This window comes from Podarcis liolepis (assembly GCF_965112155.1).
Source record: "Podarcis liolepis genome assembly, chromosome: 2".
In the NCBI taxonomy this organism is placed as follows: Eukaryota; Metazoa; Chordata; class Lepidosauria; order Squamata; family Lacertidae; genus Podarcis; species Podarcis liolepis.
In genome coordinates this window covers 31,371,437-31,384,808 of record NC_139555.1, presented here as the reverse complement: position 1 = coordinate 31,384,808, position 13,372 = coordinate 31,371,437, and the positions used below count along the sequence as shown (strand labels likewise).

The following is a 13,372-nucleotide window of genomic DNA, read 5'->3' as shown; positions in this document are numbered from 1 at the left end:
TACCTAGTGTATCTCTGGTGACTCACCACTGATATAGGCCGGGAATGGAGTGCCTGTAGCCCTCCAGTTTGCTTCCAGCTCCCATCAGCCTCAGTCAGCATGATGAATGGTCAGGAATTCAGGCAGCTGCAGGCTAGTAACATCTTGAGAATCACAGGTTTCTGGCATAAGCAAAACAGTTTTGGTTGGGACTGGGTGTCTTCTCCGCTCATGACTGTCAGCAGACTGTCAGATTGTGTGGTTGGTGGCTTGGGGGGTGGGGGCTGCTGAGAAATATGTGAGAGAAACAAGAATAACCCAAGTGCAAAGCACACTCACGATACCTTCAGACATTTTCCACTCTTGCTCGGCTGCAGCATGGTGACCAGGTGTTATTCAAGAAGTGAAAGGTCTGTTGTCTCACACCTTTAGGATGCAGTTGCTTCTGCTGCAGAAGCAGAACTGACACCTCACAGAGGAAACCCTCAGGGCGTGGGCTCAGGCTTACCGCAGTAGCAGCATTTAGCAACCGTGGAACCCTCTAACCCACAGCTTGGTGTCATATCTGACCTCGTGCGCGCACGAGGTGCAGACACACAGAGACACACCAGGGCTTCTGGAAGAGAGGCAAACATGGTATAGTTATGAGAGGTTACGTTTTCCTTCTAATTTATGTGCAAGCTCACTGCCAGCACTGCCAAGATGGGACAGCCCTTGAAGGAAGAGAGCGGTTCTTACTATTCACTTCCTTTCTGTTTCATGCAGCAACTGTGATCCTTTCATTACAGCGCCTGTAGAAACTCTAGATCAGTAGTGACCAATCTTTCCAGTCAGTGTGCACTAAATAAAGTCCAGAGTATAAGGTGGTGGCACTCTTAAATCAAATATGTTACCTACATTCTTCCCCTGTATATGGTACATTTTCATTTCTGGTCTAGTGAGCTACGGAGCAGGTAGTTCAGCAACGCAGCCAGGAGAGGAAGGTGGCAGGCTGTCTTGTTCCCATTCAGGCTTGTAAATCTCTCGCTGCCTATGCCATCCCTCATCTGCTGTGATCAGCAGGCTTCCATCTTCATTTCACAACAGCAGGGGTGAAGAATGGCCAAGAGACCCCGTAGAGCAGGAGCAGCTAACACTTGACTTTTCAGATGTTGTTGGACTATAACTCCCATCATCCCTGACTGCTGGTCCTGCTGGCCGGGGCTGATGGGATTTGGAGTCCAACAACATCCAGAGGGCCACAAGTTAGCTACTTCTCAAGCAGAGGGGGAAAGCAGCTAGTGGTGTAGCATATTCTAAACTGCACTTACAGTCTCTATATGTGGGTGGGACCTGATCATTTGGAAATAATCACATGCCGCATTAATCAATTCTGACATAAGGAAAAACAGCTGGCATATTGTTGCATCTCTGCCAACTGTATTTTAGTAGTTCAGTAATTCCATCTCGCTATGTACGCTTGTTGCTTCATGTTTTGTCTGTCCCAAATATGAGCCCAGTGCTGTTCTTCCAATGTGCTTCGTTTGCTGGTACTGTTTTGAAACTCTGAAATAGATCGTGTGGCAGCCAGATATGCTGACATATCAATACCACCATGTGACTTATACAACCTGCTTCCCTGTCCGCTCTGATCAGCTCTTCTCTAACTTAACATAAGGCAAATGCAACTCCCCCCCCCCCCGACAAATGTTGGGCATTTTTCCAGTGTCAGGATAACCTGATTGCAGGCTACTTTCCAAATTGTAGGTTCATAATAATGTCCTTGCATTTTTTCTCTGCCCAGGTGAATGCTGATCACTCCACACACACACACACACACACACACACACACACACACACACATGTGCAATGCCTTGTGGTGGTTTACATGGATTGTAATTCAGAGATGTCTAATCTCTGTAACTCTGTTATCCAAAGAGCAGACAGGCGCCTGTTCGTGTATTTTGCCAGGCAAACTGGCTGTCTCATGAATGTTTAAACTCTATAATAAAGTTGCAGAGATCAGGTTTCCACATGTCAAGGCTCCTGCTTGAAGGAAAGAAGGAGCAGGACAGTTTAAAAAGCAAGGCTCTAGGATCCTCCACGTGGCTCTCATCCTCCCTTTCACTATGTTGTGCCTGGGCTCAGTGGGAAAAGGAGTACTGCCACCTGCACTTCCATTGATCATTTTCAAAATAATATTCAAGAAGGCTCACGGTCTTCTTTTATTTGCCAGGAAGGTGGCATTGTGGCCAAGATTGAGGGTATGTGCATCAACGGGCCACTAGGTGGAGACGAGAGTTTAAGTTACTGTTAAGTGGAAAAAAAACTTTGAGGTCCTTGCCGGTACTGTACGGAACCAAATGAAACAAGATTGGTTGGGGAGGTTTTTTTTAACATAGAAGATGGAACTAATGATTTTCATTCAGTGGTCTAGAGAGCCAGTGTGATCTGGTAGAGAATGTACTGGGCTTGGACTGGGCTTCATATATGGCTCTCCAGGTGTCAGTGGCGGTCTCTGCTAGGGCACTACGGCCCTGCAAGAATGCCGAGTGCTGACACCAGCCCTGCTGTGGGTTTCTGCACATCACAGAAATGCCGAGATACACATATCCCTTTGTGTCCCGTGTTTGCTGCTTAGTTTGTGGCATACTGGCTGCACAATACAATGCCAAATATATCTCCTCTTTACTGTATGCTCTTCCAGGGTCAAGCATATTTCCCTCCTTGTCACTTTCTGGTGGGAAATGGAGCATTCTCCTAGATCATGTGAAAAAGCACCTTCCTCACACTTCCCTATTGTGGAGGCACTGGAGCAGAACGTCTTCATTATGCAAATGTCACATGATCACTCTTTTTTTGGTTTTGGACTGGTAAAACCTTAGTTCCTCCCAATTTCGACTTCCAGTCTGTGGTCACACCGTGTTAGCATTTGGCAATAGTCTGCCTCAGTTTTTTATGACTTTTATGCTGTCAGTTCTCTGTACTTGTCCCAAATGGCTGGTAGATGTGCATTTGGCTCGCACCACTCTTGAGCATCCTTTCTGAATTTCCCCTGGTCCTGCTGCATAAAATACCAACCGTTCATCTAAAACTATCTCTTTGCTTTCCTTTGACTCCATCTGATAATTTGTCCCGAGCTTCCTCTCCCAAAGGCACAGGTGCTCTGAGGACCAAATGAGATGTATCATTTGGGATTTTGTGGTTTTATCTCCCACAGTTTGCAAAGGCAGCTGAGGGTAATAGCGCTGCTGAATTGAACCAGGGTTGTGGCATTGGGGAGGGGGAAAATAACTCCCCACCATGCCAGTTTCATGATCTGAATTTCTTTCCCCATCCTAGTGGCTATTTGCTCTGGGAGGAAAACCTGCAGGTGTTCTTTTTCCCCATAGAGCAAAACATGCAAGGTAAATATAAATCCCCTTCTTAATTCAGTGCCTATTTTCCCAGCCACTGAACCCAGAAAGTCCTGTCCTCTCCCAGTTGTCTGGATTTTAATTTTTCTCCTGATGTCCAAAGTCACTACCCTTTTAGCTTCCACCATTAGGTCAGGCCAGGGTTGAAAATGAAATACCCTTATTCAGGGGTGTGGGTGGGTGCTGTTCCTACAGTTGAAGAAGTTCTTCTGACTCTAAAAGGGGATGTTGTGGCTTTGCTCTGCAAGGAGATCTTCCACGACATGCCCACCAGGCAGACAAGGCTGACGTAGCATGACCAACAGATTTGTAAAACGAATGCTGGGAATGTACAAGGCTTTTAGGGAAAACCCTGGCTTCCAGTGATTCTCTGAAAGTGCTTTCCAAGTCTAGGCCTGTGGTGGACTTTCCATAAAAGATGCGAGAGCAGCACACAGCCAACACTTGTGTCAGGGTTGAACTCCAAATAATGAGTTCAAAAGAACAAAGTTGTGGCATAGACCCTTCCAACATAAATTATAGCAAATAATGTTGGCGGTATTTAACGCCCACAGAATCTCCATATATAATACCAATATAATTCCCAGATGGCTGAGCCCATGGTTCAGTGCTACTCTCTGCTAAGGACCAAAGAAAACTGCATGTTCCTTCCTTCTCTTTGCTGTGGCCCCCACCCCTTCATAGATTGGAGAAAAATATTTGCCACATTGGTTGAATCTAAAAGGCATGGAACCTACTAGCCCACCCTGTTCTGCTATGGGTTCTCACAGGCCTCCCTGCCACTCCCTATACTTTTCATCCCTGGAAGGGAAGACACAGTCATATGATGGGTCCTGTGTAGTTTCTACCTTGGTCAAATGTTCCTTTTGCAGTTTCTCTACCGGGGAAGCCCATCACCTTCTTGGAAGCTGAGTGGCAAAGGCCTACCGGCAAAGGGGATCAGGTGCCGATTTCTAAACATTGCCTAGTGACGTACATGTGCAAATGGCCCCAAACTGATACAAAGGCAGAATTCTAGGTCTTACCTGAGGGCTTATCCACACTTCTGCTCTTCCCAGGCATGGCCCATGCTTTAAAGCTCCATGCCCAAGCACACACAGCCTTTTTGTCCCAAGCTTTCCCTGTGAAAACCCGCTCTTTCAACTTAAAATGTCAATCCGTGGAAAACCTGAATCGAGAGCATAAAAGTTTTCCAGATCATCACCATCATTTAAATTTGTATACTGCCCTATGCCTGTAGATTTCAGGGTGGTTCACAATGTAATTATCACACATACCCAAACCAAGCAGCAATGTGTAGGAAGTTAATCATTCTTTCTGCACAGATTATTTACATGAGCAAGCCATTCCAACCATGCCCCTACCTGTTCTACATCTGATGTCACAAGTGATGTCAGGTATGGGGTAGGTGGGTGTGGTTGGGGAAAACAGCCTGATGAGCCCAGCAGGGAGCCCTGGTAGATCAAATTTGGCCCGGGGGTGGGACTGCAGTTCTCCATCCTTTACCATGGGGCAAGCCTGAGCTTCAGCATCTCCCTATGCTATGAATGTAATGTTGCAGCCGGCCTGTGCAGTTCAATTCAAGCAGATTCTTATACACTTTCTCATATCAGGGAATCTGGAGCGTAGAAGCCTTTCATTATAGAAATTCTTGCTTAGCTGTAACAAAACAGCTCTTTGAGGATCAGACTAAGAATACAACGGCAAAGTACAGACTTGGTAGATGCAAAAAAATGCTCTGCTTTTTTCTTAATGTATTTTTCTTAAAGATTTTCTTGATTTACAAAGGTATGTGTAATGTCTCTAACTCGTATTCCCCCCCCACACGTAACAATTTTTTATTTTTTTTTACAAATTGGTTTCATTTGTTGATACATTAGGAAGAATAGGGGGGGAAAGATGGAGGGGGGGAAATATGAGTGGGGGTGGGGTGGTGATGTTTCTATTTTACTTAATATATGTGGGGTTTTGTGTCAGCATTGCTTGTGCGGGTTCTCTGCTGTTCACTTGTGTTTCTTTGGTGGTGAGAGAGGTTGGGGTTGGCCTAGGGTGTGGCTGTTCATTTGTGGTTGGCTGTGGTGGTCTTTGTTTGGGCTTTGAGTGGGGTGGGTGGGTGTTTTGGATCAGGTTAGCCATATTGATTTGTATGCTGTTGGTGGATTTTTGTCATTGTCTTGTTGGGCTGTGTATGTGATAAAGGGGAACCATACCGGGGTGAAGGTGTCTTCTTCTATTTGTCCCCGTGTCAGTTTCAGTTTATTGGTTAATTTTTCTAGTAAGGCTGTTTCCCATACCATTTAGAACCATTGGTCCATAGATGCTCTGCTTTTGAAGAATACCAAGCCAACTCTGGAACCAGAACTTGCCCAATGGAAAGCTTTGAGAAATGCTACACAGGGAGGGACTGTGCCAAAAATAAAGGAGTTTGGCTCCTTAGGAATGCCAGTTTAGCTGGGCATCGAAATAGCTCACCTTTATTACTGGGATTATTGAACCCACAGCAGAATAGCTAAGTGACTTGTTAGCTACTTTTGAATACAGAGCAGTAGGACTTACAGTATTTTGGCTGGAAGGCTCAAGGCAAGAATGTGGAATGAGATGTCATAGTTTATTCAGAATCCCCTTGGATCAAACTTCGCTTTAACCAAACAATTTGATTTAATAACATAATATACACTGTAGCCAATTTAAATTATCAAGAAAGCCTGGTCTAATTCCTGAACTTGCCCAGCTACTAAATGGGCAGGTAGCTTCTCTTACATGCTGCAGCAATAAAAAAGGTAAAGGTAAAGGATCCCTGGACGGTTAAGTCCAGTCAAAGGGGTTGCAGCTCTCATCTGGCTTTCAGGCTGAGGGAGCTGGTGTTTTTCCACAGACAGCATTTCCACGTCATGTGGCTAGCATGACTAAACTGCTTCTGGCGCAGCTGAACACCGTGACAGAAACCAGAGTGCACGGAAACACCGTTTACCTTCCCGTAAACGGAAGGAGCTGGGACAGAGCAACAGGAGCTCACCCAGTTGAGTGGATTTGAACCGCCAACCTTCTGATCGGCAAGCCCAAGAGGCTCAGTGGTTTAGACCACAGCACCACCCACATCCCTAATGCTGCAGCAATAGTTGGGTCTTGAACCAGTAGTCACTCTTTCTACCTTCTTGGAAGATGAACAGCATGAAGCTTGTAGGGCTCCACCAGATAACTTCAGCGGAAGGCCCAGAGCACAGGAATTGGCTATAGCTAGGCATTTGTAAATATTTTCCCTTGGCCTAAAATGCACCAGGATGTTGGCTGGGGTGAAACAAAGGACAATATAGATTGCCCATTCAGGAAGAGGAAGGATGGCAGGAAGGCACATGGAGGGCCTTGGGCTCCAACAAAAGGTCAAACTTGACCACTTTAGGCATTTTCTACCATTTAACCCTGAACTCCCCAACTCTCTGTTAACATCTAGGGTAAATGATAATTGGATAGATTCAGGCTGGCATCTCTTATAGAAAAGAGTCAATTGCATCTGCCTATTAGCTAAATTATAGTGGGTGGTGCTGTGGCGCTATTAGCTAACTTATAGTGGGTGGCGCTATGGTCTAAACCACAGAGCCTAGGGCTTGCCGATCAGAAGGATGGTAGTTTGAATCCCCGCGATGGGGTGAGCGCCCCTGTAGGAGTGCAAATATCCAGAGTGTGGGGTCAGGTGGGATTACTATGAGGAATTATAAAATATGCATCAAGCCATTGTGTCCACGATGAATGCATTGTGTTGACTGGGTTTGATACATTGACAATAGTTTCTGATCAAATCCCACAACCCTCTGCATCTCTGGCCATTTTCTCTACTGCCCATCTCTCTTGCTTCACAAGTCATGTACACAGCCCAGTTGCTCGCCAGGCAGGCTCTTGGGTCATCAAAGACAGTGGGCAGCTTCTTTGATGTAGCTTTTCTGATATGTTAATCTTAAGATGTCAATCTTAGGGCCAGGAAACAGATCTCACATGAAGGTGATAATGATCACTGTCCTCCTGGCCATCCTTCTTATCATGTATATTGCTTGTTTATCACCTCCAGGGTTGCCAAATGTACTTCTTTGTAGTTCAGTTCTTTGTTTACCCCATGCTTAATTACCGGTAGTTTTGGTAGTTTAACTTTCTCCCCACATGGGGTTTGTTGAAATGCTTAGAAGAAATCTGATTGGGTCTTACAAACACTCTGTAAAAAGTTCTTTTGTGAATAAAACGACCTGGGCCGAGGGGTAGAGAGAGAGAGAGAGAGAGAGAGAGAGATTATACGCACCCTTCCCAGAATCTTACTGGTTCAAGCCTCTGTGTGTATTCTTATTAATCAGAGTTCAATCCTTCCTTTACTTTGTGAATGCCTCACGCCCGTTGTTCGGTCCCAGCTCCTGCCCACCTAGCAGTTCAAAATCACATCAAGTGCAAGTAGATAAATAGGTATACAGGCGGGAAGGTATACAGCGTTTCTGTGTGCTGCTCTGGTTCGCCAGAAGCAGATTAGTCATGCTGGCCACATGACACGGAAGCTGTCTGCGGACAAACACCGGCTCCCTCAGCCAGTAAAGCGAGATGAGCGCGCAACCCCAGAGTCATCCGCGACTGGACCTAACGGTCAGGGGTACCTTTACTATTAGCTAACTAGAAGGTTGTACTATGGGTTGGCTATTCTAGAAACACTAATCAAACTGGTTTAAAAAACAACAACCGGTAAGGCAATTGCTTTTTGAACAGTAGGTTTTGAAAAGTATATTCAGTGTGGGTATTCCTGATCAAGCTGGACAAAATTATTCTTGTGATGTCATAGTTTGGAAGAAACCTCCATGCGCTGAACTTAGGCTTGGCTTTGTTTCCATCTTCAGCAGAGAATAAGAGCAGGGGAATTTATCACAAAGGAGGAAGCGTTTGCAAAACAAGAACTGAAAATGATACCCATGGGTTTTTCTCAACCAAAACTTAATGTATTGATAGATGCAGCCTTACAGGTGTGCATCTCACGAGAAAGGACATCTGGGTTTAGGAGTTTGTGGTCTCAGAACAATGTAGGTTAAGATGCCCCTCCTGCTATTCTTGCACCTCAGTTCTCAGACATACATGCATGCACTTACTTTGCCATTCACATTTGATCTTCAGACACAGGAAAAGGTTTACTCCCTCTTCTTGCTCATCTTTTCTTTATTGGTTTAGCCCCATAATTGTCTAGAAGATCATGGGCTCTTCCAAATGATCTGTTTATTGAGCATTCATTCTGATTTGTGTATAGCAAGCTTACGTGGAAATTAGACAATGTCTGGTCTTTATTGAGCATTCAATCGGATTTGTTTGCAGGGAGGTTATATGAAAATGAGCATTCATCCTAAATATACAGTGGTACCTCTGGTTAGGAACTTAATTCATTCCAGAGGTCCGTTCTGAACCTGAAACCGTTCTTAACCTGAGGTACCACTTTAGCTAATGGGGCCTCCTGCTGCTGCCGTGCCACCAGTGGGTGATTTCTGTTCTCATCCTGAGGTAAAGTTCTTAACCTGAGGTACTACTTCTGGGTTAGCGGATTCTGTAACCCAAAGTGTTTGTAACCCGAGGTGTTTGTAACCCGAAATACCACTGTATTCTGATTTGTTTGCACAGTGGTTATATCTGTCTTCCCATTAATCATTTGTTCCTCCCACACATTTCAATGCATTCCTCATTACTTTTGTGGTTAATAAAGGTCCATTTAAAAAGGGGGGGGATTTGTTGCGACAGAGCAATTTAATCCACTTTATTTGCACAAATCTACATTTCTGGAATGCATTTGTATCCGTCCCACAAAAAAAAACACCCGTGACATTCTGTAGGTGACTTCTTTTTTCTTCCCGTCTTCAGTTATTTTCTCTGTGTTTTGCTTCTGGCTCTTTTCCTACTGTGCTCTAGATCATTCTCCACTCACTTTCCCCAACCACTGTGGCATCAGTGTAGTCACAAACAAGACACACACACACACACACACACACACACACACTCCAGGGTTTCCATCTAGGCATGGACTGATGCAGCTTTTCAAAGGGCTTCCCTCCTTCAGAATTGTCCCACTGTGAGTTTGGTGAACCAGTCATAGTTTCCTTTGGAAACAGCACTCCGATTCCTGCTGTGATGGTTCCAGGAGGCTGAGTCAGGGCAGCCAAAGCAAGCGGATGAGTCTCCTTATTTATGTAACTTTCCTGAGATCCCACAGAGCAAAAGGATGCCACTGCCATGAAATTCATGGTCCCATCGGTGCATGCAGCTTAAATAAATAAATGATTTCTAAGGGTGTCAGCTTGAAATCTAGATGTTCATTATATATGAGTGAGGGAAGAGGCTGAACAATTAACTATAAAATAATGGTGAGAGCATGGCATCATAAATGGCAAAGCGAAAGAGTTCATGAGCAGAGTACTGTATCTTTACCTGAATCAGGGTGAAAGAACCTATCAAGGAAAGAAGGGGAAAGGGAAGGACTTTTTTCCTGACAGTAAAGCTGTATGATATGCACAAATTCAACTGGCGCAGCTTTGGCCTGAATGGAAAGGAACTTCTGCCTGCCAGCTAGTTATTAAGCACAGAGCTTCTATCAAGAAAAAGGTGGCGATCACCTGGGATAGGTGCAGGGGTTACAGATAAGGGTACAGGCTTTTTGCAGCAGGTAGCAAGTAGCAGAAGTAAACAGCATGGGAAATATGTACAGTTGCAGAGAGAAATGGGGACACATTGTACTTTACTGTCAGGTCTTTGGTGAGTGGTTTAATTAATGCTCCTTGCCTCACAATTAGAACATAGAGTTTCCCTAAGGGCTGTTTCTGAGCAACCCTAGAGTCTCTCAACCAGGTTCTTTCCTCAAACAGGATTTGCTATCCAGGCCACTAAACAGGAAAGGGCCTGTGCTTATGTACAGTACAATAGCTTATTATAAAGAAACCAGTTTTTAGCTGGCAGCTGAAGTTTGTGAGAAACGTGACTCTTGTAGTTGCACTTTCAACAGTGGTCTGATATATTGATATTAGTGGGTGAACTTTTTTATTTCTTTTCATTTTATTTTGAATGCTTGCAAATTACATCAGGACTTCCTTAAGGGGAAGCAAAGTACAAATATAATAAATGGAAAGCTATGCTGTGAAAAGCTACATCTGCTTCAATAAGTGGAAGAGCAGGACCAATGGTTCATTTCTGATCAGTTGGCAACAATGATCATCGGAGAGGAAAATAATGTTTTACGTGCTCACGTGCTCTGTTATAGCTCTGTTCAAACATATCCAGGGTAAGCAAAGGTGCTAAAGGATCATGCCCACCGAAGTTGACAATAAAAACAGGTTCCAAGGAAAAGTGCTGATAGGTTTGTTTCAATGTCATCAACCTCTTTAGGGTTGCCATGTGTCCTCTTTTTCCTGGACATGTCCTCTTTTTCAGGGGTAAAAATTCTGTTTTTAAATTTGCCAAAATGTCTTTCTGGATGAGACATAGACATAACTGGTGGCTGAAGACTTGCTTTCCTCTTCTCTTCTCCTGCAGCCCTCAGCAATATATCACCGCTTCTATAGCCTACATATAGTAGGACTATTTAAAATGAGAGTTGTTATAGCATCCTCTTTTTTGCTCTTCAAATTATGGCAACCCTACTTATCCCCAACTAGTGAGGTCTGAGGGCAAATTCATACCATACATTTACAGCATATCCAACACACATTATAGCACATGGCTTCCCACAAAGAATTCTGGGGAACTGTAGTTCTACACTATTCCCTTAACAAGCTATAATTCCCAGGATTCTTTGTGGGAAGTCCATGTGCTTTAAACGTGCCTTGGATGTGCATTTGTATGGATCTGCCCTAAGTTTGTGTAACTGGAACGTTTCCTCATGTTCAGCTCTTCTTTCATAAAAGTAAAGGTAAAGGGACAGATAAGACTTAAATCATTTCAATGAGATCTCTCTCTAGTGTAAATGCAAAACATACATTGAGCAGACGGCACATTCAGTTTTTAAATCACTTCCTTCCACTGTCTATCCAACTTTAAATACACACACACACACACACACACACACACACACACACACACAGTGGTATCTCGGGTTAAGTATTTAATTCGTTCCAGAGGTCCGTTCTTAACCTGAAACTGTTCTTAACCTGAAGCACCACTTTAGCTAATGGGGCCTCCTGCTGCCACTGCGCCGCCGGAGCACGATTTCTGTTCTCATCCTGAAGCAAAGTTTTAACCCGAGGTACTATTTCTGGGTTAGCAGAGTCTGTAACCTGAAGCGTATGTAACCTGAAGCGTATGTAACCCGAGGTACCACTGTGTGTGTGTGTGTATATATATATATATATGTGTGTGTGTGTGTGTGTGTGTGTGTGTGTGTGTGTGTGTGTTGTGGTCCATAGACCCACAAAACAGTTTCAGAACAAGATACAGTTAAGACAACCAAACAACAGGCAAAAGAGACTGAGGTAGTCATTTTGTTACATCTAGATAGAGCATGATGGTCTTTTTTTCTTGCAACCTCCGAAAGAAACTTTGCCACGGTCAGTGTAATATCATTTGACCTATCCTCCAACGTTAAAGCATTAACACGTGGCAGAAAATTGCATGGGGGTGGTCAGTGGCAGTTTTTATATCACCGATGACAGCTTCCTGGATTTAACTTAGCCTGGGCATAATGAATACTGGAGAAAAACATAGGTGAAAGGGATGGAATCCCTGCTTTGCCACAGTGAAACATCTTCCTTGCCAACCACCTACCAAGACAGATGTTAAACTTTGGGTTGCCTGTTTTGCAGTGCCCTTTAACAATCACAGAGGATCCTGGGAAGCGCTCTTTAACAATCACAGAGGATCCTGGGAAGTGTCATTGGTTAAGGGTGCTGGGAACGACGGTAGGTCTGTGAGGTCAGCATCCTTAACAAGCGACACTTCCCAGGATTCTCCATAAAGCGGAATAAAAGGTAAAGGTAAAGGGACCCCTGACCATTAGGTCCAGTCGTGGCCGACTCTGGGGTTGCGGCGCTCATCTCGCTTTATTGGCCGAGGGAGCTAGCGTACAGCTTCCGGGTCATGTGGCCAACATGACTAAGCCACTTCTGCGAACCAGAGCATCACACGGAAACGCCGTTTACCTTCCCGCCGGAGCAGTACCTATTTATCTACTTGCACTTTGACGTGCTTTCGAACATCTAGGTTGGCAGGAGCAGGGACCGAGCAACGGGAGCTCACCCCGTCACGGGGATTCGAACTGCCGACCTTCTGATTGGCAAGTCTTAGGATCTGTGGCTTAACCCACAGCGCCACCCGCGTCCCTTTAAAGTGGAATAGGTAAAGGTAAAGGTACCCCTGCCCGTACGGGCCAGTCTTGACAGACTCTAGGGTTGTGCGCTCATCTCACTCTAGAGGCCGGGAGCCAGCGCTGTCCGCAGACACTTCCGGGTCACGTGGCCAGCATGACGAAGCTGCTCTGGTGAACCGGCACCAGAGCAGCACACGGAACGCCGTTTACCTTCCCGCTATAAAGCGGTCCCTATTTATCTACTTGCACCCGGGGGTGCTTTCGAACTGCTAGGTTGGCAGGCGCTGGGACCGAATGACGGGAGGTCACCCCGCCGCGGGGATTCGAACCGCCGACCATGAGATCGGCAATAAAAGTGCTTTAAATGTGTCCTGATTGGATTATAAGCATTCCGACCTGTTTGCCGGGCAGTTCAATGATGTGTCAAGTCAAGTGTCACACCACACTCCCCGGTGCATTTTCGCCTCCTTTTCTTATGACAAAATATCTGATCTTTTGGGGAAGCAGGTTTTCCACACTCAACCTCCCTCATCAGCTACAATTGTGCAACCTGAATTTGCTGGTACGTGATTCAATTCCACGGGAAAGTAGTGATTGTCTGGTAATGCCCTCCCTTCAGACATGCTGATAACCAGTTTTTGATAAAGGTGTCACATGAAGGAGGGTTCGTGATGGCAGAAATACAGGTATTTCACAT

The 13,372-nt window shown here is 45.0% G+C and overlaps 1 protein-coding gene and 1 long non-coding RNA gene across 2 annotated transcripts in view; one reads left to right on the top strand and one right to left on the bottom strand.

The window, feature by feature from the left end:
• The window catches only part of PGS1 (phosphatidylglycerophosphate synthase 1), a 128,673-nt gene that overhangs the window by 20,617 nt on the left and 94,684 nt on the right, over positions 1–13,372 (top strand). The window lies entirely within an intron of this gene.
• The window catches only part of LOC310699340, a 45,939-nt gene that overhangs the window by 398 nt on the left and 32,169 nt on the right, over positions 1–13,372 (bottom strand). Inside the window, exon 2 of the long non-coding RNA XR_014522044.1 lies at positions 27–161. This is a non-coding gene — a long non-coding RNA (uncharacterized lncRNA). The remainder of the gene's footprint in view (positions 1–26; positions 162–13,372) is intronic.